We start from the raw sequence: 22,704 nt of genomic DNA, 5'->3' as shown, positions 1-22,704 counted from the left end.
CACATTAGTATAATGCTAAGTAGGGTGAAATGTGACTACCCACAACATCAAAACGAAGATAAGAGCTGTAGAAGCGCAGTGTGTTCCTTCCATATGTCAGCAACCGTTCGTCTGTAGTGGCGGGATCCTAAGGAAACATCAAGTTGAGGTAATCTTTGGCCACCGGCGAATATTAGTGCTCTTCTCGTTTTGGTAAAGGACGATCTAGGATTGCGGAAGGTCGGAATTTAGAGAATTCTTTGCGAGTGTGGCTAAGCTTACATAGGTCAGACGATATGCACAGTACGTAAAAGGTGCGTTGAACAGGAGCGCCCCACTCGTTTTTCGCAGCTCAGTCAGTCATAGCTGTGGAAGTAAGCCTAGCGCAAGATCTTCTAAAACGTGACGGCTTTTTTCAGCTAGACATAGGTTGAGACCCGGTGATCTCTTTAATTTCTTTTGAGAGAAAACATTTTATTCATAATGACACGTCTGGCGACATCTGATGTTGATTTTAGCGCTGCGAGCGCGCGTTCCGACGAAGGGGGACATGTAGTGTAATGTTTACACATGTGCCTGAGCGGCATAGACGGAACAGTATTTTCAGAGGGTGCGGATTTCAATAGAGGACGGTCCTTTGGCGGCCGCCATTGCGCACGCGTCTGCGCGCCAATTTTTGGTACAAGGCCGACACCGCGGACTAGCAGTCGCTATGTCAGTTCAGGTTGGAGCCCTCGCAGTGTTTACTTGCGAGTACCAGCGCGTCTTTCATTACGGTCACGAGTTCCGCTCGGCGTTGCTATTCGTAGTGTTTGAGTCGACGTTAAATTGTCGTTTGCTTTTTTATGCGCTGTTGTTATTCGTACGTGTCCCGGTCTCCCTGGGATTTAAAGGTGACTACCCACAACATCAGCCGGGGCCCTGCCTACAGTCAGGCCGAGACAATACATGAATAGTGCCAAGGATAGGAATCCGCGGCTAGGCGAATCTTCCGCCGCCCCTTCACGCGACAGTGTGTCGTCTCCCGATCGACGTCCATCCTGTCATGCCGCCGAAGGCGCCGGTACCGACACCACCCAGTGGGCTAAGGGCCGAGCGTGCCATGCCTCCCAGCACAGGTCACCGTTAACTGCTGACAGCAATACCCATTCAGGAGAGCCTTGTCCACAGCCCCACGTGAGGGACCGATCTTCCACCTCGTCAGCCAACGACTCCCTTGATCGGCTGAAGATAGAACTCACACCCACTGATAGTCACGCCACATCGGCACCAAATACACCATTACAGCCGTTCACTACGTAGACTACTGTTTCGTCTACACCAGCTCGCAACGGTCGTGATTCGGATTCCGATGCCTCCATACGAGGGGCAACCGCACCTGCTGTTGGTGCCACGGACTAGACAAATTTTTCAGACTTCACCGCCTCCACCGTCAAAGGAGGAGAAGATCCCTTCCATCGTGCATTACAATCTCACGAATTACATTACACTGAACACAAAAGGCAGGCTGTATACCACAAAAACCATGTGGAGTACCTGCTTGACACAATGGACGACTATCTGATAGTCCTCAACGTCGTGAAATCGATGGCAACGAATTACTACACCCAACAGGTCTCTGGCGACAGAAGACAAAGTCCTTATCAAAGACTTTTCCTCCTAAGTTAGAGAAACAGACGTTAGGGATGAATGACTGCATCCAGAGTTCATTGATCCTTTGGTCCACCAATAGTAAAAGGAGGACCCTGAGAACCAGAAGTTGACACTTACGTTTCCTTCCTTCTTACGAGAAAATAAGTCGAACATGTTTACCAAATCGGGTAGCTCCTGAGCACTATTGAATCATACGAAGGCCGCAATTGTCCATTCATCTACCGTAGGTGTCAACGTTTCCGACAGAGCAGTAATTACGGCTCACTGCCTATCTAGTGTGTCAAATATGCTGGGCCGCATGCGTCGGAGGGCCGCCAACTCCCGGCTTCAGAAAAACCCATGAGTGCCCGTTGCTTGCGCACCTCTGACGACCCCTACCATCTTGCCTCCTGGAATAGTTGTCCTGTACACCACAAGAAGGAAGCCAACAACAAATCGGCCATTCCCACCACCAGAGAACCAGACAAGTTTCCTCATCTTCACGGGTAAAATCGACGCCCATCAAACCACACACGCCTGGGCACCTGACACATCTGTGGCAAAGGGGTCCCTTCTGGCCTGTCCCCTACGACCACCTTTGATGCTGCAATTAAGTCTTCTCCTGCTCATCCGTCTAATGTGATGAATCACAATGCTCACCAAATGGAAACGCTATTTGCAGCCTCCTGATACTCACCCGTTGACATGTCTCAACCCTCTGTGGTGGTACCTTCTCAACCTGCTGAAACACCCACACCTGCCCGCTGCAGGGTCAAGCAACCCATCCAGTATATCGCCCCAGTGGTTCGAGATGATGTGAGAGATCCTCCAGGTCATCTCTCTGTTCTTGCAGGCACCCATCAGAGCTGTCAACCGTGAAACAAAACAGAAGACACGTCAGTCGGATGTTGAGCTCGTAATCTCTCGAGTTGATGTGCTCAGACAGATTTTGCTTGAATGGACAATCACGTACCGCACAACCACCAGCCCCATGGGGATCTAGGTATCTGCATTTTTAATTGTAATGGCATTAAACAGATGAAAACTGAACTGAATACCTTTCTCTACAACCAACATGTTGACATTTTACTTGTCACAGAAACCAAACAGAAACTGATGGAAGATTTTGGTCTATAAAACATTGTTTGCTATCGCACAGATCACCTTCATGAGCAAGGTGGGAGCATGGCAGTGTTCCTCCATAAGACACTCGACCACAATCATGAGGCTCTCCAACCAATGGAACATACAGAGGGCACAGCAGTAACTGTCTCTATACACCTTGGAGCTATCACATTTGCTGCGGCATATGCAAGTCCTTACTTCCACTTCATGAAGAACCCCTCTGCACATTTGAGGACTCATCATTGAGGCAGACTTCAATGCCAAGCATCTGGCTTGCTATTCTTGCGTCGCCAATCTCAAGGGCACACACGTCCTCAAACTGGAAGATACTCTGGCACTGTCAGTCTATGGCCCCCACACTCCCACATATATACCAGTCTGCTCTGGCTGACAGCCCGACTTTCTAGATGTGGCCATTTTCAAGAACATTGCGGTGTAGGTTTCGATGGAAACACTCCACGAACTAGTGTCTGATCATGACCCAGGGGTTTTGCACCCTAGAAGTGTAGTTCTGTTTTAAGACGTCTGTTCTACATTGACCATCATGTATTGGAGCAAATTTTCTAGCATCCTCAATAAACCACCCAGCAAAACCTCAACCTGAAAGAGCCTGCCAATTTTGTTAACACTGTTGATTATATTTAACCACGAAAATCCAGAAGGTAAAGGCGGCCTTTAGTTTCGTTGTACCTAGGCCTTTAACCCTACTGGATGCCTTGCCTCATTATTGTGTGGACTGAAAACCCAAAAGAACCACTATCAACGCTAGTGGAAACAGTTTTGTACCCTCGGGATAAACATCACACGGAGTGTCTGCGATGTGAAATCTGCCTCCACTTCGCCGAGTGGAAAACTGCAACATGAGGACGAGCTATCCCATCCACATGGTGGATGGCTTAACTAATGATGCCATCCATATGGTGGAAATTCTGGCCGATGTATCTGAAGTGCAGAATCAACAGCTTATCCAAGACATGACACTCTATGAACTCCAGGACTGATGTGATATTCTGGCAGCCATTATGGCTTTTGTGCAGCGACGACCTCTTAATGCCCACTACGTCCTGGACAGAAGTCCAAAGAATCCTCCAGCAAAAGTGTGGACAGTTACTCCTACTTTGGATGGCATCTTAAACGAACACCTCCGTCGGCTCCCGCGCAATACGGTGGTATTATTTACCAGCATTCTCAACCGCTGTCAAACAAATGGCCAGTACCATCCCCACCCCCCTCCCCGGCTACACACACAGTGAAAGCAGGCAAAACTGATTGCCATCCCTAAGCCCTTGAAGTATCCTACAATCTCTACCAACCATAGGCCCATTAGCCTTCCGAATACTATGGCGAAGGTCCTAGAATCTTTAATACTGTACCGCATTTCCCAGCGTCTGGCGTTGGCTGGGACGATCCGTCTGGATCAGTTCGGATACCAAGGGTGTTAACTCCATCAGGTCGACGTCAGTGATTTCTCTGCACTGCAAAACGTTTATAACAAGATTTGTCAGCATTTTGTACACGAGATTGTCCTGCCAGAGACGGCCATCCTGGACATCCGTATCAAGGTCGAGGATGATTTACCCTACGATAGAACCTAGTTGGTTACACACAAGGAAAACGTTTGAGCAAACGTCACATGTCGAAAGATACCCCTTCAAGGCTCTGTGTTGTCTCCCATCTTCTCAAACATTTATGTTAATGATATACCAGTCATCCCTCACGGCCACTGGACACTATGCGCCAATGATAAGGCTCTCTACACAAGCGGTCGCAGCACCGACCAGCTCATTGCTTGTCTCCGAAGGCAGATGGACGCAGTGGTCACCTAGTGTCGTTCCAACAAGATTGATCTCAACGCTGCCAAGACTGCGGCGGTCTGCTTCACCAAACGGCGCTCTATTCTCCTCCACAACATCACTACTGAAGGCGTCTAGGTCCCATGGTCCAAAGATACCAAATACCTAGGTTCCCTGATAGCTAAAACACTGTTACTCCATCGACATGCGGAATAAGTCACCCAAAGGATGCAAAAGCTGATAAAAACATCATACGCGCTCTTAAACAGCAGAGAAGTGACCTTAGACAACAAGCTCTGGCGGGACTGGGCGGTGTCTGCCCGTCCCTCACATATGGCTCCTCTTCATGGGCCACGATTAGATTCTGCTGGATGCCCTCTAGAGACTGCAGGATAAGCTGCTTCAGTGGAGTATGCATGCCCCTCCACTCACAAGAATTGTTACCCTACATAAGGAGGCCAACGCAGTCCTTTAAAGGCATCCATTCGAGAGAAAGCATCTCTTTGACAAAATGGACGCCCTGCGTGACACCATCAGTGGATTGCAACACATTGGAACCATGACTCCCGGGCACTGGCACCGCCACCCACTTCCTCTTACATCCTCGAGGACTAAAATTCGGGCCATGGCTGATGATAGCCCTGGTATGGCCACTAATAATGTGAGTTGTAATACGGGCACTCATTCTGTGCAAGCTGTGGTGCGACCACCACTCTGACTACCTTTGTAGTTACATCCCATCTTATCAGCAACCTTCAACTTACTCCATATGAGGGTACAGGACTTCTAGGCCCACCACCACGCCTTCAACGTGTAGTACAATGATGTCGTTGTGATTCCGTCACTGTAAGATAGAAAACATTACTCCGCTACCAAGACAGTTCTACACCGTTGATGCTGTACCACAGAACACCATAGGAAGGAAAAAATCGCCCCCTCTCCCATTTGTCTTCCACCTCTCTGTCCATCTCCTCTTCTCGACAGCCCCATTTTCTCTGTCCTTGAGCTTTATTATTCTTATTGCCAAAGAAACCTTGATGATGAATTGCTGTACAGTGAGGTGAATGGATAAATCAGTTGGGATCGTGGTCAAATGGGATCTGAGAAACCATTCCTGGTGCTGGATCTGCGAGGATGGTGTTTCGAGCAATTTTAATCTGTAAACTGGTCGGATTACGAAGATTCGTGCAATTCAGATTTTTTATTTATTTACATGTCAAGTTCCGTAGGACCAAATTGAGAAGCAAATATCCAAAATCATGGAAAGTGTCAGTACATGAAATTACAACATAACACGAATAACAGATAAAAATGAAATGTTTATGTACCCGAAAAAAGTCAATCCATAAATTTAAGTAAACGCAATGAACAATACAACAAGAATTAGCTTAATTTTTTCAAGGACCTCCTCGACAGAATATAAGGAGTGACCCATGAGGAAACACTTCAGTTTCGATTTGAAAGCGCGTGGATTATTGCTAAGATTTTTGAATTCGAGTGGTAGCTTATTGAAAATAGATACAGGAGTATACTGCACACCTTCCTGCATAAGAGTTAAGGAAGTCCGATATAAATGCAGGTTTGATTCCTGCCGAGTATTAACTGAGTGAAAGCTGCTTATTTTTGGGAATAAGCTAATATTGTTAAGAAGAAATGACAGTAAGGAATATATATTGAGAGACCAGTGTCAAAATACCGAGACTCGTGAACAGCGTGCAACAAGAGGTTCGTGAACTTACACCACTTATTGCCCGAACTGCCCGCTTCTGAGTCAAAAATATCCTTTTAGAAAGGGAAGAGTTACTCCAAAATATAATGCAACACGACATAAGCGAATGAAAATAAGCAAAGTAGACTGTTTTTCGTGTAGAACGATCACTTACTCCAGATACCGACAAATGGCAGCATTAAGTCTTTGAACAAGATCCTCGATATGGGCTTCCCATGACAGTTTACTATCTATCTGAACACGTAGATATTTGAACTGTTCAGTTTCACTAAACATATGCCCAATCTGTGAAATTAAAACAACAGGTTTTGTTGGGTTATGTGCTAGAAATGGTAAAAACTGAGTCTTACTGTGACTTAGTATTAGTTAATTTTCTACAAGCCATGAACTTAGGTCATGAACTGCTCTATCTGAAACTAGCTAATGTTGCATACAACATCTTTACTGCCAAGCTAGTGTCAAAAGCAAACAGAAATATTTTAGAGTTACATGTAATACTAGAGGGCACATCACTTATATAAATAAGGACAGGAGTGGCCCCAACACTGGTCCCTGGGGCACCCTCCACTTGACTGTACCCCACACAGACCCCACATCACAGCCATTCTCAACATTATGAGTAATGACATTTTACTGTCTGTTGCTAAAGTAAGAGGTGAACCAATTGTGAGCTACTACTCATAATCCGTAATGCTTCAACTTCTGGAGCAATATCTTGTGATCAACGCTAAATCAAAAAAATAAGCCTAACGTTCGAAACCTTTTGTTCAACCAATCCAGTACCTCACAGAGAAAAGAGAATATAGCATTTTCAGTTGTTAAGTGACTTCTAGAGTCGAATTGAACATTTGATAGCAAATCGTGCGATATAAAATGAACAATTATCCTTACATACACAGCCTTTTCACTAACTTTAGCAAACACTGATTGCATAGAAATACGTCTAAGATTGTCTACATTTTCCCTTTCTCCCTTTTTATAAAGCGGCTTTAATAGTGAGTACTTAAAATCTTTCAGGAAGCGGACTATTCCTAAAGGAAAAATTACAAATATGGCTAAATAGTGGGCTAACATGTGCAGCACAGTACTTTAATATTCTGCTAGACACTGCATGATATCGATGAGAATCCTTAGTCTTCAGTGATTTAATTATTGACTCAATCTCCTCCTTGTCTGTATCAGAGAGTAGTATTTCAGACATCAGTCTTGGAAAGGCATTTACCAAGAAAGTTATATGATTCCCTGTAGAAACTAAATTTTTATTTAATTCATCAGCAATGCTCAGAAGATTATTGTTAAATACTGTACTTATATCTGATTTATCAGTAACTACCAACTGACTTTATATCGTCGACCTTGTGCTGCTGACCAGATCTTCTTTCACAACTGACCGTATGGTTTTGATTTTATCCTGTGAATTAGCTATTCAATTTGCATATCACATACTCTTTACCTCCCTAATAACATTTCTAAGCACCTTACAATACTGTTTGCAATGGGCTACTGTAGCTTGATTGTGACTACTTCTAACGTTCTGATATAATTCCCACTTTATTCTACATGATATTCTACTGCAGGAAAGAAAACGAAAGCGCACATTTTCACAGCACAGCACTTTCTTTCTCACAGTCTTTGTTACTAGAAGACCAGTCCCTTGTTGTTTAAAAATATTTACTGTATTTTTTTTTCGGTCATCAGTCTACTGACTGGTTTGATGCGGCCTTTCCTGTGCTAACCTCTTCATCTCAGAGTAGCACTTGCAACCTACGTCCTCAATTATTTGCTTGACGTATTCCAATCTCTGTCTTCCTCTACAGCTTTTTCCCTCTAAAGCTCCCTCTAGTACCATGGAAGTCACTCCCTCATGTCTTAGCAGATGTCCTATCATCCTGTCCCTTCTCCTTATTAGTGTTTTCCACATATTCCTTTCCTCTCCGATTCTGCGTAGAACCTCCTCATTCCTTACCTTATCAGTCCACCTAATTTTCAACATTCGTCTATAGTACCACATCTCAAATGCTTCGATTCTCTTCTGTTCCGGTTTACCCACAGTCCATGTTTCACTACCATACATTGCTGTACTCCAGACGTACATCCTCAGAAATTTCTTCCTCAAATTAAGGCCGGTGTTTGATATTAGTAGACTTCTCTTGGCCAGAAATGCCTTTTTTGCCATAGCGAGTCTGCTTTTGATGTCCTCCTTGCACCGTCCGTCATTGGTTATATTACTGATTAGGTAGCAGTAATACCTTAATTTCATTGACTTCGTGACCATCAATCCTGATGTTAAGTTTCTCGCTGTTCTCATTTCTACTACTTCTCATTACATTCGTCTTTCTCCGATTTACTCTCAAACCATACTGTGTACTCATTAGATTGTTGATTCCGTTCAGCAGATCATTTAATTCTTCTTCACTTTCACTCAGGATAGCAATGTCATCAGCGAATAGTATCATTGATATCCTTTCACCTTGTATTTTAATTCCACTCCTGAACCTTTCTTTTATTTCCATCATTGCTTCCTCGATGTACAGATTGAAAAGTAGGGGCGAAAGGCTACAGCCTTGTCTTACACCCTTCTTAATACGAGCACTTCGTTCTTGATCGTCCACTCTTATTATTCCCTCTTGGTTGTTGTACATATTGTATATGACCCGTCTCTCCCTATAGCTTACCCCTACTTTTTTCAGAATCTCGAACAGCTTGCACCATTTTATATTGTCGAACGCTTTTTCCAGGTCGAAAAATCCTATGAAAGTGTCTTGATTTTTCTTTAGCCTTGCTTCCATTATTAGCCGTAACGTCAGAATTGCCTCTCTCGTCCCTTTACTTTTCCTGAAGCCAAACGGATCGTCACCTAGCGCATTCTCAATTTTCTTTTCCATTCTTCAGTATATTATTCTTGTAAGCAGCTTCGATGCATGAGCTGTTAAGCTGATTGTGCGATAATTCTCGCACTTGTCAGCTCTTGCCGTCTTCGGAATTGTGTGGATGATGCTTTTCCGAAAGTCAGATGATATATCGCCAGACTCATATATTCTACGCACCAACGTGAATAGTCGTTTTGTTGCCACTTCCCCCAATGATTTTAGAAATTCTGATGGAATGTTATCGATCCCTTCTGCCTTATTTGACCTAAGTCCTCCAAAGCTCTTTTAAATTCCGATTCTAATACTGGATCCCCTATCTCTTCTAAATCGACTCCTGTTTCTTCTTCTATCACATCAGGCAAATCTTCACCCTCATAGAGGCTTTCAATGTATTCTTTCCACCCAACTGCTCTCTCCTCTGCATTTAACAGTGGAATTCCCGTTGCACTCTTAATGTTACCACCGTTGCTTTTAATGTCACCAAAGGTTGTTTTGACTTTCCTGTATGCTGAGTCTGTCCTTCCTACAATCATATCTTTTTCGATGTCTTCACATTTTTCCTGCAGCCATTTCGTCTTAGCTTCCCTGCACTTCCTATTTATTTCATTCCTCAGCGACTTGTATTTCTGTATTCCTGATTTTCCTGGAACATGTTTATACTTCCTCCTTTCATCAATCAACTGAAGTATTTCTTCTGTTACCCATGGTTTCTTCGCAGCTACCTTCTTTGTACCTATGTTTTCCTTCCCAACTTCTGTGATGGCCCTTTTTAGAGATGTCCATTCCTCTTCAACTGTACTGCCTACTGCGCTATTCCTTATTGCTGTATCTATAGCGTTGGAGGACTTCAAACGTATCTCGTCATTCCTTAGTACTTCCGTATCCCACTTCTTTGCGTATTGATTCTTCCTGACTAATGTCTTGAACTTCAGCCTACTCTTCCTCACTACTATATTGTGATCTGAGTCTATATCTGCTCCTGGCTACGCCTTACAGTCCAGTATCTGATTTCGGAATCTCTGTCTGACCATGATGTAATCTAATTGAAATCTTTCCGTATTTCCCGGCCTTTTCCAAGTATACCTCCTCCTCTTGTGATTCTTGAACAGGGTATTCGCTATTACTAGCTGAAACTTGTTACAGAACTCAATTAGTCTTTCTCCTCTTTCATTCCTTGTCCCAAGCCCATATTCTCCTGTAACCTTTTCTTCTACTCCTTCCCCTACAACTGCATTCCAGTCGCCCATGACTATTAGATTTTCGTCCTCCTTTACATACTGCATCACCTTTTCGATATCCTCATACACTTTCTCTATCTGTTCATCTTCAGCTTGCGACGTCGGCATGTATACCTGAACTATCGTTGTCGGTGTTGGTCTGCTGTCGATTCTGATTAGAACAACCCGGTCACTGAACTGTTCACAGTAACACACCCACATCCCTACCTTCCTATTCATAACTAATCCTACACCTGTTATACCATTTTCTGCAGCTGTCGATATTACCCGATACTCATCTGACCAGAAATCCCTGTCTTCCTTCCACTTCACTTCACTGACCCCTACTATATCTAGATTGAGCCTTTGCATTTCCCTTTTCAGATTTTCTAGTTTCCCAACCACGGTCAAGCTTCTGACATTCCACACCCCGACTCGTAGAACGTTATCCTTTCGTTGATTATTCATTCTCATGGTAACCTCCACCTTGGCAGTCCCCTCCCGGAGATCCGAATGGGGGACTATTCCGGAATCTTTTGCCAATGGAGAGATCATCATGACACTTCTTCAAATTCAGGCCACATTTCCTGTGTCTTTAATGCAGTGGTTTCCATTGCCTTCTGCATCCTCATGTCGTTGATCATTGCTGATTCTTCCGCCTTTACGGGCAGTTTCCCACCCCTAGGACAAGAGAGTGCCCTGAACCTCTATCCGCTCTTCCGCCCTCTTTTACAAGGCCGTTGGCAGAATGAGGCTGACTTCTTATGCCGGAAGACTTCGGCCGCCAATGCTGACTATTTATCAAAGTTTAGGCAGTGGCGGGGATCGAACCCGGGACCGAAGATTTTTGGATTATGAATCAAAGACGCTACCCCTAGACCACGGGCACACTCCATATTTACTATATGACCGTCTAAATGTTTATTAGATCACCGTGAAAGTATTTTAACTAAGTCAGTCAGTAACTTACGTGATTTTTGCTGTAAACTTTTCCTTTTTATATTATATTTATATAATATATGCTTTCATATTAAAAATAAATATACCTCATGTCCGTTGTAATGTTTATAGGGGCACCATGTCAAAATTTGAATCGGTCGAACAAGTTTTCGATATCTTTTGTATTAACGTTACACAACGTCTTGTCTTTCTGCAGTAGTGTAGCTTTTATATATGAATTTATGAACATCTGTATCCACAAAATATGTAGCCTGGGTCAGTCTGTACGTTTATTAGTGTATGGCGTAAAAATTTGAAGTAAATCGGTCAAGAATTTTTAGAGATTTTTTATTATAACGTCAACCGTTGTCTTTATATAGTAGTATAGAAGAGTCTACCAAAGTCAGTATGAAAATAATTGACGAGACACAAATGTCAAATCATTATTTAACGACGACTGGCATTTCACGCCATTAGAGATTTCGGTAATTATAAATCTCTTACCATTAAGGCTTTTCCGTGACAGCACGTGTAGTAAGCAGGTGCCATTATTAACATACGTGGTCACTTCATACGGGACTTCGTAAAGGGCTGGCCAATCGCAGCACGCTTTCCTTTTAATGTGGAGAGCTACCTTACTTTTCTGCTCTCCCAACCGTTCTCGCTGTGCAATGGGTTGGCTCTTTGCCGAGATGGCGCTTTCTGTTATCAAGCATCGGATCCTGATTTGTCGCGGAATGGAATATCATAACTATTTCATGTGTCTGCTGCGGAAATTGTAACTATTTCATTCCACACGGCGAATGAAAAAGTCCCGTTGATAATTTTTATCATGCTGTTAAATGAAATACCAGCGTAAAATATCATCTGTGAACTCAAAAAGAATAAGCGTTTGAATAAATTACGGAATAAATATTCATTTTTCAGCAGCACGATTTATTTTACGCACTGTCATTTTCCTTCTAAGTCCGTGATTGAAATGTAACATATTTCTAATTTGCAATTACTTAAAGCCTAAAGTAATCTGTGAAATACACGCTACTTCATAGCTACGACTGGTGTTGCTTATTTTCCGTGAATCAATAGTTTTGTGACGGAGATGAGAAGAAATCATTCTAATAGTTCCATATGTGGCTACAGCTTGCGAAATGTGTTTGATTATGTGTAAATGAGATTTTCTAGGTTGCGGATACGATTTGGAATTATTGCATTACCATAATTACAAATATACATTTTCTCATATAATCGAAACTGTGTATTCTGTTATAAACTGCTTTAAAGATTTTTCTACTGCCTCGTGGTAGGCTTATCATGTGATTTTTCATAGGATCCAATCTGATAACATGCCCCAAAGCGTCATCAATCCGTTGTTGGAGCAACCTCTGACACATGGGACCCTTGGCGCAGTGCCACAAGCATTACATGGACTCGTTGTGGGTGACATGGGCGCACTCGCCACTCGCTAGTACGTGCAGCGCCCATTTCACCTGCAATACAACAAGTGCTTGAGGTAGGGTCCGCTACAACACGTTACAGCACTTCGTGTTCAAAATCGGATGTGCGAGTTGTCCTCATGTTGCCAGGTTCCTCGTTCCTTCTTTCCAATGAACCAGTCACCCGCATTCGTTGATGGAGCCAAATAAACACTCATCGTGACGGATGATCCTGTACAGCCTTTCAGCAGCGAGAGCATTGCAACGTACTTCCCCACACACAATGTGCATGTGAGTGAGTTTTGCGAAACTGTACCTGTACTGCTCATTCTTTATTGTACTGTACGTCTCTGAATAACTCTGAGAAATGAATAGGTCTGTCGTTGATTCATAGCATGTTCTGTCATGGGACAATGCAAATACGATACCACAGAATCACCTCACGGAAAAGAAAAGCAAACAAAACCTGCATCATGCCTTCCTAGCAATCAGCTCGTCCTCCTCGTTTCCTTGCAAAAAATAAAAAAAAATGTACATGTAAATAAGCAGCACAGTACGTGTACACTTGTACGCATATTAGTTGTAAATAAGCTGAAAAACAGAAGTGCTAGAGAAATCAGTAGACAAGTTTACTTTCGTATCTCCTTAAGCTGACTTCCCCGACCCCAGGTTGCCTACCTCAAATGGTTCAGTAGAGCGTTCTCCACGTCCTATTACATTTTTGCACGCTGTTACGGAAGCACCCTGTATAATGCACGAATAAAACGCAGCAGTGTTTTATTTCCCACAGCAAACAGTAACGAACCATATGGAACAGTCTGTGTATTCATTAACATGGATCTAACCGAGCCCTCTTTGGACTAGTTAAACTGGTCAGGTGTCGCAGAATCTTCACAATCAGTGCGACACACTTCAGCAGTAGCATCTGAAACACCCTTTCCGACAGCATGCTAAGGAAGTTTCAAGCGTGTTACATTGCACAGGATGGAGTAACCCGGTGTAACATCTTCCCAACCAGCCAGTTTTGGTTTCACGTGTGCCCGCATTTTACAGTAGAAATACTTTTTTTACACTTCATAATATATTGTTTTTTCACGCCCTACACGTTCGCAGGTATGCAAGCGGTGCAAAATTTTTTTCAGCAGTTACTTTGTATGTATTAGTTGACAATTCTATACTGATGAAAAAAATCGCAGCACCAAAAGGTAACTAGTGTAAACTAATGAAATCTTAGGAATTCATTTGCCCTCGTAACGTCGCAAGTTCACAGGTTAATGCAAGTACGAGATAAGCCATTGGAAATGAGAAATTCTGGTACTTTAATAACCATTGTAATAGTCAGAATGTTGAATGCAAGCGTGCAGGCATGAATACATCGTCTTGTACAGGCGCTTGATGTCGGTTTATGGGATGGAATTTCATGTCTGTTGCACTTGGTCCCTCAATAGAAGGACGGTTAATTCTGTTTGTGGATGACGCTGGAGTGGTCGTTCGATGTTATCGCAGATGTGCTCTCTTGGAGACAGATACGGTGATCGAACAGACCAAAGAAACATGCCGACACACTATAGAGCATGTTGTATTACAACAGTGGTTATGTGGGCGAGTGTTATCCTCTTAGAAATCACCCCTGAGATGCTTTTCATGAATGGCAGCACAACAAGTCGAATCACCAGACTGATGTACACATTTGCAGTCAGGACACGTGGGATAACCACGTGAGTGCTCTTGCTGTCATTCGAAATCACATCCCAGACCATAACTCCACGCGTAGGGCCAGTATGTCTAGCAGGCACGATGGTTACATGTCCACAACTCTCCTCCTTGTAACCAACACACTTTCATCATTGGCACTAAAGCACAACTAGATTTCACAAAAAAATAATAATACAGAATTCCACCCTGTCTTCCAGTGAGCTCTCGCTTAACTAGCAATGGTTTGCAGTAAGTGGAATACAGGCTACAGAGCATCTCGCCCAGAGCTATCCATGAAGTAACGGATTTGCAACAGTTCATTGTGATATTGTGATACCAGCTGCTGCTCAAACTGCTAGTACAGGTGCAGTATGATGTGCCAGAGCCACAAACTGAAAACGAGGTCTTCCCTCTTGGCAGTGCCACATGACCGTCCGAAGACAGGTATTCTTGCGGCCGTACGATCGCGTGACCACCGGTAACAGCAATCATGTACAGTGGCTACATTGCTGCTAAGTCTTTCTCGTAGCCCCATTACACGAACTCGTTCAAACTCAGTGAGGTCACCTTAACGACATTCTTGACTAACATGAAATCACCAGTCCAATCTCAAAGGCTCACGACCGTTATAACGTGTAACTGAAGCAAACCTGATTTTCATCCTCATATTGGCACTGCTAGTGCCACCTTTATGTGACCCAAGCGAAGTCTGATTCTACTTCGTTCTTCAGGGGTAGAAACAAGCATACCAATTTTCCTTCGTACCGCACAACCCCTTCTTGGTGCTGCGATTCTTTTTCTATCAGTGTATTTATAAAATGGATGATTTTTCAGAAAGTCATTAATCGAATTGTTAATTCTGTCCAGTTAATAAAAAAACTTAACTCCTCCAGAACAGGTCATGAAGGTCCAACGCTACTGACCGACCGTCGTGTCATCCTATGGTCACAGGCGTCACTTGATGCGGATATGGAGGGCATGTGGTCAGCAAACCGCTCTCCCAACCGTATGTCAGTTTCCGAGATCGGAACCGCAACTTCTCAATCAAGTAGCTACTCCGTCTGTCTCACAAGGGTTGAGTGCACCCCGCTTGCCAACAGCGCTCGGCAGACCGGATCGTCACCCATTCAAGTGCTAGCCCAGCCCGACAGAGCTTAACTTCGGTGATCTGACGGGAACCGGCGGAAAGGCCGTTGGCTCTGCAATTAATGATAACATCATATTCTTGTGAAGATCTACTGAAGTTTAGAGAGAGATACTGCTAAATTATTCAGTTTTTTACTAGTAAATTACCTACTGCCGGCCATTGTGGCCGAGCGGTTCTAGGCGCTTCAGTCTGGAACAGCGCGACCACTACGGTCGCTGGTTCGAATCCTGTCTCGGGCATGGAAGTGTGTGATGTCCTTAGGTTAGTTAGGTTTAAGTAGTTCTAAGTTACAGGGGATTGATGACCTCTGATGTTGTGCCATAGTGCTCAGAGCCATTTGAACCAAATTACCTACTCTAAAAAGAATACCTGTTCTTTTGTAACAGATTTCACTCAGTGCATTTCAAGTGTTTATGTGAGACGAATGTATGTTTTACTGTAACGGTAAGTTATTTTTTAACCCTGATATTAAAGTAATTCATTTTCTTCTGTTACAGATCAAGTTGCCCAGTGATCGGAAAAATCTTCTCTAGCAGGTAAGTTTATTCCCGACGAGTGTAGTTGATGTATAGTTCATGTATGAATCGTTCTTTAATAATTTGGTTTTCTGATGGTAACAGTAACGAAATGTTCCCGACGGTCGGAGATGTGGCTGGCTGTGGTCAATTAAATCAGCTATCCTGCCATAGTCAAGCCCCTTCCAGGAACACAAGTTAAATGAAGTCTATATAATACTCCTTCAGATTGGATAGTGATTTACGCTGCGTGGATTCCTTCTCCAATAATACTTTTAAAACCTATTAGGAGGTGTTTTGTGCCGTGCAGAAATCTTTGCATACAGTGTTTTATATCCTAAAACTTGCCATAACCGTCTTGCCATTAGCTCCGAGCTCTAATTTTGCCTGGTGAAGAGATCGAAGCGAAATGCCTTTTGCTTCCACCTACGCTCAATGGAGCACGTTATCATGATTTCATACGGGATACTCTACCTGTGCTGCTAGAACATGTGTCTTTACAAGTGCAACACAACATGTAGTTCATGCACGATGGAGCTCCTGCACATTTCAGTCGAAGTGTTCGTACGCTTCTCAACAACAGATTCGGTGGCCTATGGATTGATAGAGGCGGACCAATTCCATGGCCTCTACGCTCTCCTGTCCTCAACCCTCTTGACTTTCATTCATGGGGGCATTTGAAAGCTCTTGTCTACGCAACCCCGGTACCAAATGTAGAGACTCTTCGTGCTCGTATTTTGGACGGCTGTAATACAATACGCCATTCTCCAGGGCTGCATCAGCGCATCAGGGATTCCATGCGACGGAGGGTGGATGCATGTATCCTAACGTAGGACATTTTGAACATTTCCTGTAACAAAGTGTCTGAAGTCACGCTGGTACATTCTGTTGCTGTGTGTTTCCATTCCATGATTAATGTGATTTGAAGAGAAGTAATAAAATGAGATCTCACATGGAAAGTAAGCGTTTCCGGACACATGTCCACATAACATATTTTCTTTCTTTGTGTGTGAGGAATGTTTCCTGAACGTTTAGCCGTATATTTTTGTAACACCCTATAGCCAAAAACTGTTGCTGTATTATTGGATTAGTTACTACAGCATTTGTTGCTCAGGTTCCCTACACTCTTCTTTGTGCCGCGATTGGAACATTATGTCGTTTCGTAGTATATTTAGACTGATAAAGCAAAGTATGAGAAGTTAATCTGCTCTCAACCCAAATATCATTAAGCGTTTCTATGCAGGGTTTCATTAGGGAGGGAGAGAGTGGGGGTGAGTCCATTACAGTGAGACCCACAGTTCAATATGCAGCTCGTCGTTTTTATAGTATCAAATCATTACCAAAGATGAAAGAAGCGACACATACACTCTAATAAGAAAAAAGAATACAGACAAACAAAAATATTGTTACACTTTCAGAAAAATGGGTTTATTTTTTCCAAGAGAGTGAGCTTTGTAAATTGATAAGTCAGTAACGCGTTGGTTCATCTCATCGATTGATTGATAAAGATGTTGGATGTTCTCCTGAGGCACATCCTGAGAAATTCTGTTGGCGCATTTGATGGACAAAATCCCGAGAGCTGGTTGGAAGGCCCTGCCCATAGTGCTGCAGAAGTTCCCAGTTGGGAAGTTATATGGGGATACTGCTGGCCAAGGTAGGTTTTGTCAAGCACGAAGATGTGCTGCAGAAACTCTCGCCGTATGTGGACGAGCATTGTCTGGCTGAAATGTAAGCCCAGGATAACTTGCCATTAAGGGCATCAAATCTGGCCGTGGAATATCGTCGGCGTACCGTTGTGCTGTAAAGGTGGCACGGACGACACCCTAAGACTCCGTAACTCAGTTTTGGTTGTCGTGCCGTATGGCGGGCACCGATGAGGCTGGTCTCCAGCCGCTGTCAGGGTCTTCTCCAGACACGTCGTCGCTGATCATCGGGTGTTGGTTATAATCTCGGACTCAATACTGAAGACTATTCTACTCCAGTCAACGAGGTTGCGGGCCGAATTTGCCCGATACCACTGCACAGGGAAAGTCAGAGCAATGCGCTCTGTGGGTTCAGCCCCATTTTCTGTGAGCCTTCTCTTAATGGTGCTTGTGGTCACTGAAGCAGCAGTTGTATGCGGTATCGATGGCAATGATGAAACCGGTGCTTTGACTGCCTCTCTGACGACTGAGTCCTCACGTTGTGTTCTCGCTCTAGGTCGGCAGCTCAATCCTTCACGCCTAAATGAACGCGGAATGAAGTTCTCAAAGACTTACACCTCGGTATAGCCATATCCCCTGTTTACTATTACTGCAGCGTCGCACATTCGTCCATCGGCCCCAAAGTTTACAATTTTTCATTTTGCGTCGACAGTTGTATGAATATAATTTTGTGGTCAATTTTCGTAATTTCTTCGCAGCGGATCTTTTCTTTTTCCTTGTCTCAGACTGTATTACAGTCTACCAAGGATTGTGCCCTGTACCGCCATAAAGAATACTAACTTTTTTCCTCTTTCATACTGCGTAATTCTCTTGTGGATATTGCATGTGGTATCTAATCTTGGATCTCAGCTTTTACGCCGTTGTTGTGTTATCGCTAAGCTTTCTCAGCCATGTATGTAGGTAGCGCAATGGCAACGTCTGTCAGCTCTAATAGCCACATAGCCACAATCATAGTCGTTGTGGTCCACTGCAGTCCAATGAATAACGGCTAGGGTGCTGGCTACGGCGTACAACGGAGCTTAGCCAACACCTGCTGCTCTGCTCTCTGGTGTCACCACGCTATATTGTGTAGTGTTTCTTTATGGTTTCATATAAAAGATAAAATGTTCGTTTTCCCCTGCCAAGCGATATTGCAGAGCTTCAGCGTCACGTCCTCGTAGCAGCGGCTACTCGGGATGGCATTCGGCTAAGAAGAGAACAAGAAGAACCACAGTTCCGTGATGACACAGGCTGCTACGCCACTGACGCCCAAATATAAAGAAAAGCTACCGCCAGAGTCCAACTTTCATAAAGCACGAATTCTGTGGACGTCCTGTTTTTTAGCTCTAGTGAACATTACTCTGAGTTGACAAGAGTCGCTGCGTACCTCCTAATATCGTGTCGGACTTCCTTTTTCCCGTCGTACTGCAACAACTCGACGTACAATAGACTCAATAAGTAGTTGGAAGTCCCCTAGAAAGGTATTGAGCCACGCTGATTCTATGTCCGTCCATAACTGCGGAAGTGTTGCCAGGAAAGGATTTTGTGCACCAACAGACCACCCGATTATGTCCTCTAAATTTTCGATGGTATTCATGTCGGGTGACCTTGGTGTCAAATCATTCACTCGAATTGTCCAGAAGGTTCTAAAAAAGAGCTTCATGTCCTGCAGTATATGTTAATGACATAAACTCAATCGTTTGAAAGTGGCATAAAAGCCCGAAACCTGCGTCTTAATTAAATAAACAACGATACAGTCAAATGGCGGTGTTGTTCATTTAAATATACCTATGACTGTTGCTCAGCAACATTAAAAACTGTTCTAAAAAAGAATCGGGAACAATTGGGGCCCCGTGACAAGGCAAATGGTCATCCATAAAAATTCCGAAATTGCTTAGGAACATGAATTCCATTAATGATTGCAAATTGCCTCCAAGTAGTCGAATATCGTTTCAGTTGAACCAGAGGACCCAGTCCATTCCATGTAAACACAGCTCACACAAGAACGGCGCCACCCCCATCTTGCAAACTACCTTGTTGACAGCTTTGGTCTATGGCTTCGTCGGATCTGCGCCATATTCGAACCCTGCCATCAACTCTTACCAGCTGAAATCGCGACTGATTTGACAAGGCCACAGTTTTTCAGTCTTTTACGGTCCAACCGATATACTCACGAGCCCAGGAGAGGCGCTACGGGCGATGTTGTGCTGCAAGCAAAGTTCCTCACGTCGGTTCTGCTGCCACAGGCAGTTAACGCCATATTTTGCCTCAATGTCCTAACGAACACGTTCGTCGTATGTCCCACATTGATTTCTTCGCTTATTTCACGTGGTGTTGCTTGCCTGTAAGCACTGACTGCTCTTCGCAAAACCGCTGCTCTCGCTCGTCACGTGAAGGCCGCGGGCCACTGCCTTGTCCGGGGTAAGAGGTAGTCTAATGCCCGAAGTTTGGTATTCTCGGCACACTCTTAAGACGGTGTGTTGCGGAATACTGAATTCCCTAACATGTTGAAAACCTGTTAATTTTCATCGTGCAGTCCGAACGATGTTGCGCTATTGTCAGCACACTGGACGCGCATTCGGGAGGACGACTGTTCAAGGCCCCATCCGGCCATGCAGATTTAAGTTTTCCATCATTTCCCTGAATCTAGGTTTTTCGTGCTTTCCCTAAATAGTTTCAGCAAAGTAGTAGGAAGATTTCTCTAAAAGGGGATGGCCGATGTCCTTCCGCAACCATCCGTCATAAAACGCTAATCTCCTCCTTCACCTCTTCCAGGACGTGCGGTCGTAATCACGTCGCAACCTTTATGACATGACTCGCTTGGGTTCAAAGCAGGTTGAAATGGCTCTAATCACTATGGGACTTAACATCTGAGATCATCAGTCCCCTAGACTTAGAACTACTTAAACCTAACTAACCTAATGACAGCACACACATCCATGTCCGTGGGAGGATTCGAACCTGTGATCGTAGGAGCAGCGCGGTTCGGGACTGAAGCGCCTAGAACTGGCTCACTTGGGTACAAATGACAGCGCCGGCATTGCACTGCCCTTTTACACCTTGCGAAAGCGGTACCACCGCTTGCTGTATATGTGTATATCGCTATCCCATGACTTGTCCTGAACCTCAACTTGTGGCTGTCAAAGGATGACGGACTCTAGTACATCTTTTTGATATACACTACTGACCATTAAAATTGCTTCACACAGAAATAATGCAGATGATAAACAGGTATTCATTGGACAATTATATTATACTAGAACTGATATGTGATTACATTTTCACGCAATTTGGGTGCATAGATCCTGAAAAGTCAGTACCCAGAACAACCACCTCTGGCCGTAATAACGGCCTTGATACGCCTGGTCATTGAGCCAAACAGAGCTTGGATGGCGTGTACAGGTACAGCTGCCCATGCAGCTTCAACACGATACCACACTTCATCAACAGTAGTCACTGGCGTACTGTGACGAGCCAATTGCTCGGCCACAATTGACCAGACGTTTTCAGTTAGTGAGAGATCTGGAGAATGTGCTGGCCAGGGCAGGAGTCGAACGTTTTCTGTATCCAGAATGGCCCGTACAGGACCTGCACCATGCAGTCGTGCATTATCCTGCTGATATGTAGGATTTCGCAGGGATCAAATGAAGGGTAGAGCCACGGGTCGTAAAACATCTGAAATGTAACGTCCACTGTTCAAAGTGCCGTCAGTGTGAACAATAGGTGACCGAGACGTGTAACGAATGGCGCGCCATGCCATCACGCCGGGTGATACGCCAGTATGGCGATGACGAATACACGCTTCCAATGTGTGTTCACCGCGATGTCGACAAACACGGATGCGACCATCATGATGCTGTAAACAGAACCCGGATTCATCCGAAAAAATGACGATTTACCATTCGTGCACCCAGGTTCGTCGTTGAGTACACCATGGCTGGCGCTCCTGTCTGTAATGCAGTGTCAAGGGTAACCACAGCCATGGTCTCCGAACTGATAGTCCATGCTGCTGCAAACGTCGTCGAACTGTTGGTGCAGATGGTTGTTGCCTTGCAAACGTCCCCATTTGTTGACTCAGGGATCGAGACGTGGCTGCAACTCTCCGTTGCAGCCATGAGGATACGATGCCTGTCATCTCGACTGCAAGTGATACGAGGCCGTTGGAATCCATCACAGCGTTCCGTATTACCCTCCTGAACCCAGAGACCCCATATTCTGCTAACAGTCATTGAATCTCGACCAACTCGAGGAGCAATGTCGCGATACGATAGACCGCCATCGCAATAGGCTTTATCAAAGCCGAAAACGTGATGGTACGTATTACTCCTCCTTACACGAGGCATCACAACAACGTTTCACCAGGCAACGCCAGTCAACTGCTGTTCGTGTATGAGAAAGCGGTTGGGAACTTGCCTCATGTCAGTACGTTGTAGGTGTCGCCACCTGCTCCAAACCTGTGTGAATGCTCTGAAGAGCTAATCATTTTCATATCACAGGATCTTCTTCGTGTCGGTTGAATTTCGCGTCTATAGCACGTCATCTTCGTGGTGTAGCAATTTAATGGCCAGTAGTGTATTTTTTTGACAAATTAGAGGACCAACTTGATTAACTTGCTTTGATGTCAGATAAGCAAGTTAATCACTTCTTCATAAACACCGTAAGTTCGCAGCTAACCCTTGCAGCAAGCAGTCCAGACGACGCGTCGAGCTTGAGAAACCAGCAGTGCCGGCGCGCTGCTCGGATGGTTGGCCGCCGTGCGGAGTGCGCTTAATTAAAAGAGAACTGGGCCGTTGTTGGCTCGGCGTGCCGCCGGAGCTGGCGCCATCACAGCTACCAGCGCAGCTGAAGGCCGCCCCTGGCCGCCGGCTTATCTCCCGTGTCTATCGACCAGAACTAACGCTAGTTCTCTCCTCTAGCGGCCCCTACTGCTCTCCGTAACGCCTCCTGG

The 22,704-nt window shown here is 44.5% G+C and overlaps 1 long non-coding RNA gene across 1 annotated transcript in view; it reads left to right on the top strand.

Moving 5' to 3' along the window:
- The window catches only part of LOC126413338 (uncharacterized), a 1,775,741-nt gene that overhangs the window by 812,771 nt on the left and 940,266 nt on the right, over nucleotides 1-22,704 (top strand). Inside the window, exon 4 of the long non-coding RNA XR_007575369.1 lies at nucleotides 16,057-16,095. This is a non-coding gene — a long non-coding RNA (uncharacterized LOC126413338). The remainder of the gene's footprint in view (nucleotides 1-16,056; nucleotides 16,096-22,704) is intronic.

The sequence above is a fragment of the Schistocerca serialis genome, chromosome 1 (genome assembly GCF_023864345.2).
Source record: "Schistocerca serialis cubense isolate TAMUIC-IGC-003099 chromosome 1, iqSchSeri2.2, whole genome shotgun sequence".
Lineage (NCBI taxonomy): Eukaryota > Metazoa > Arthropoda > Insecta > Orthoptera > Acrididae > Schistocerca > Schistocerca serialis.
This window is presented reverse-complemented; position numbering and strand designations above follow the sequence as displayed.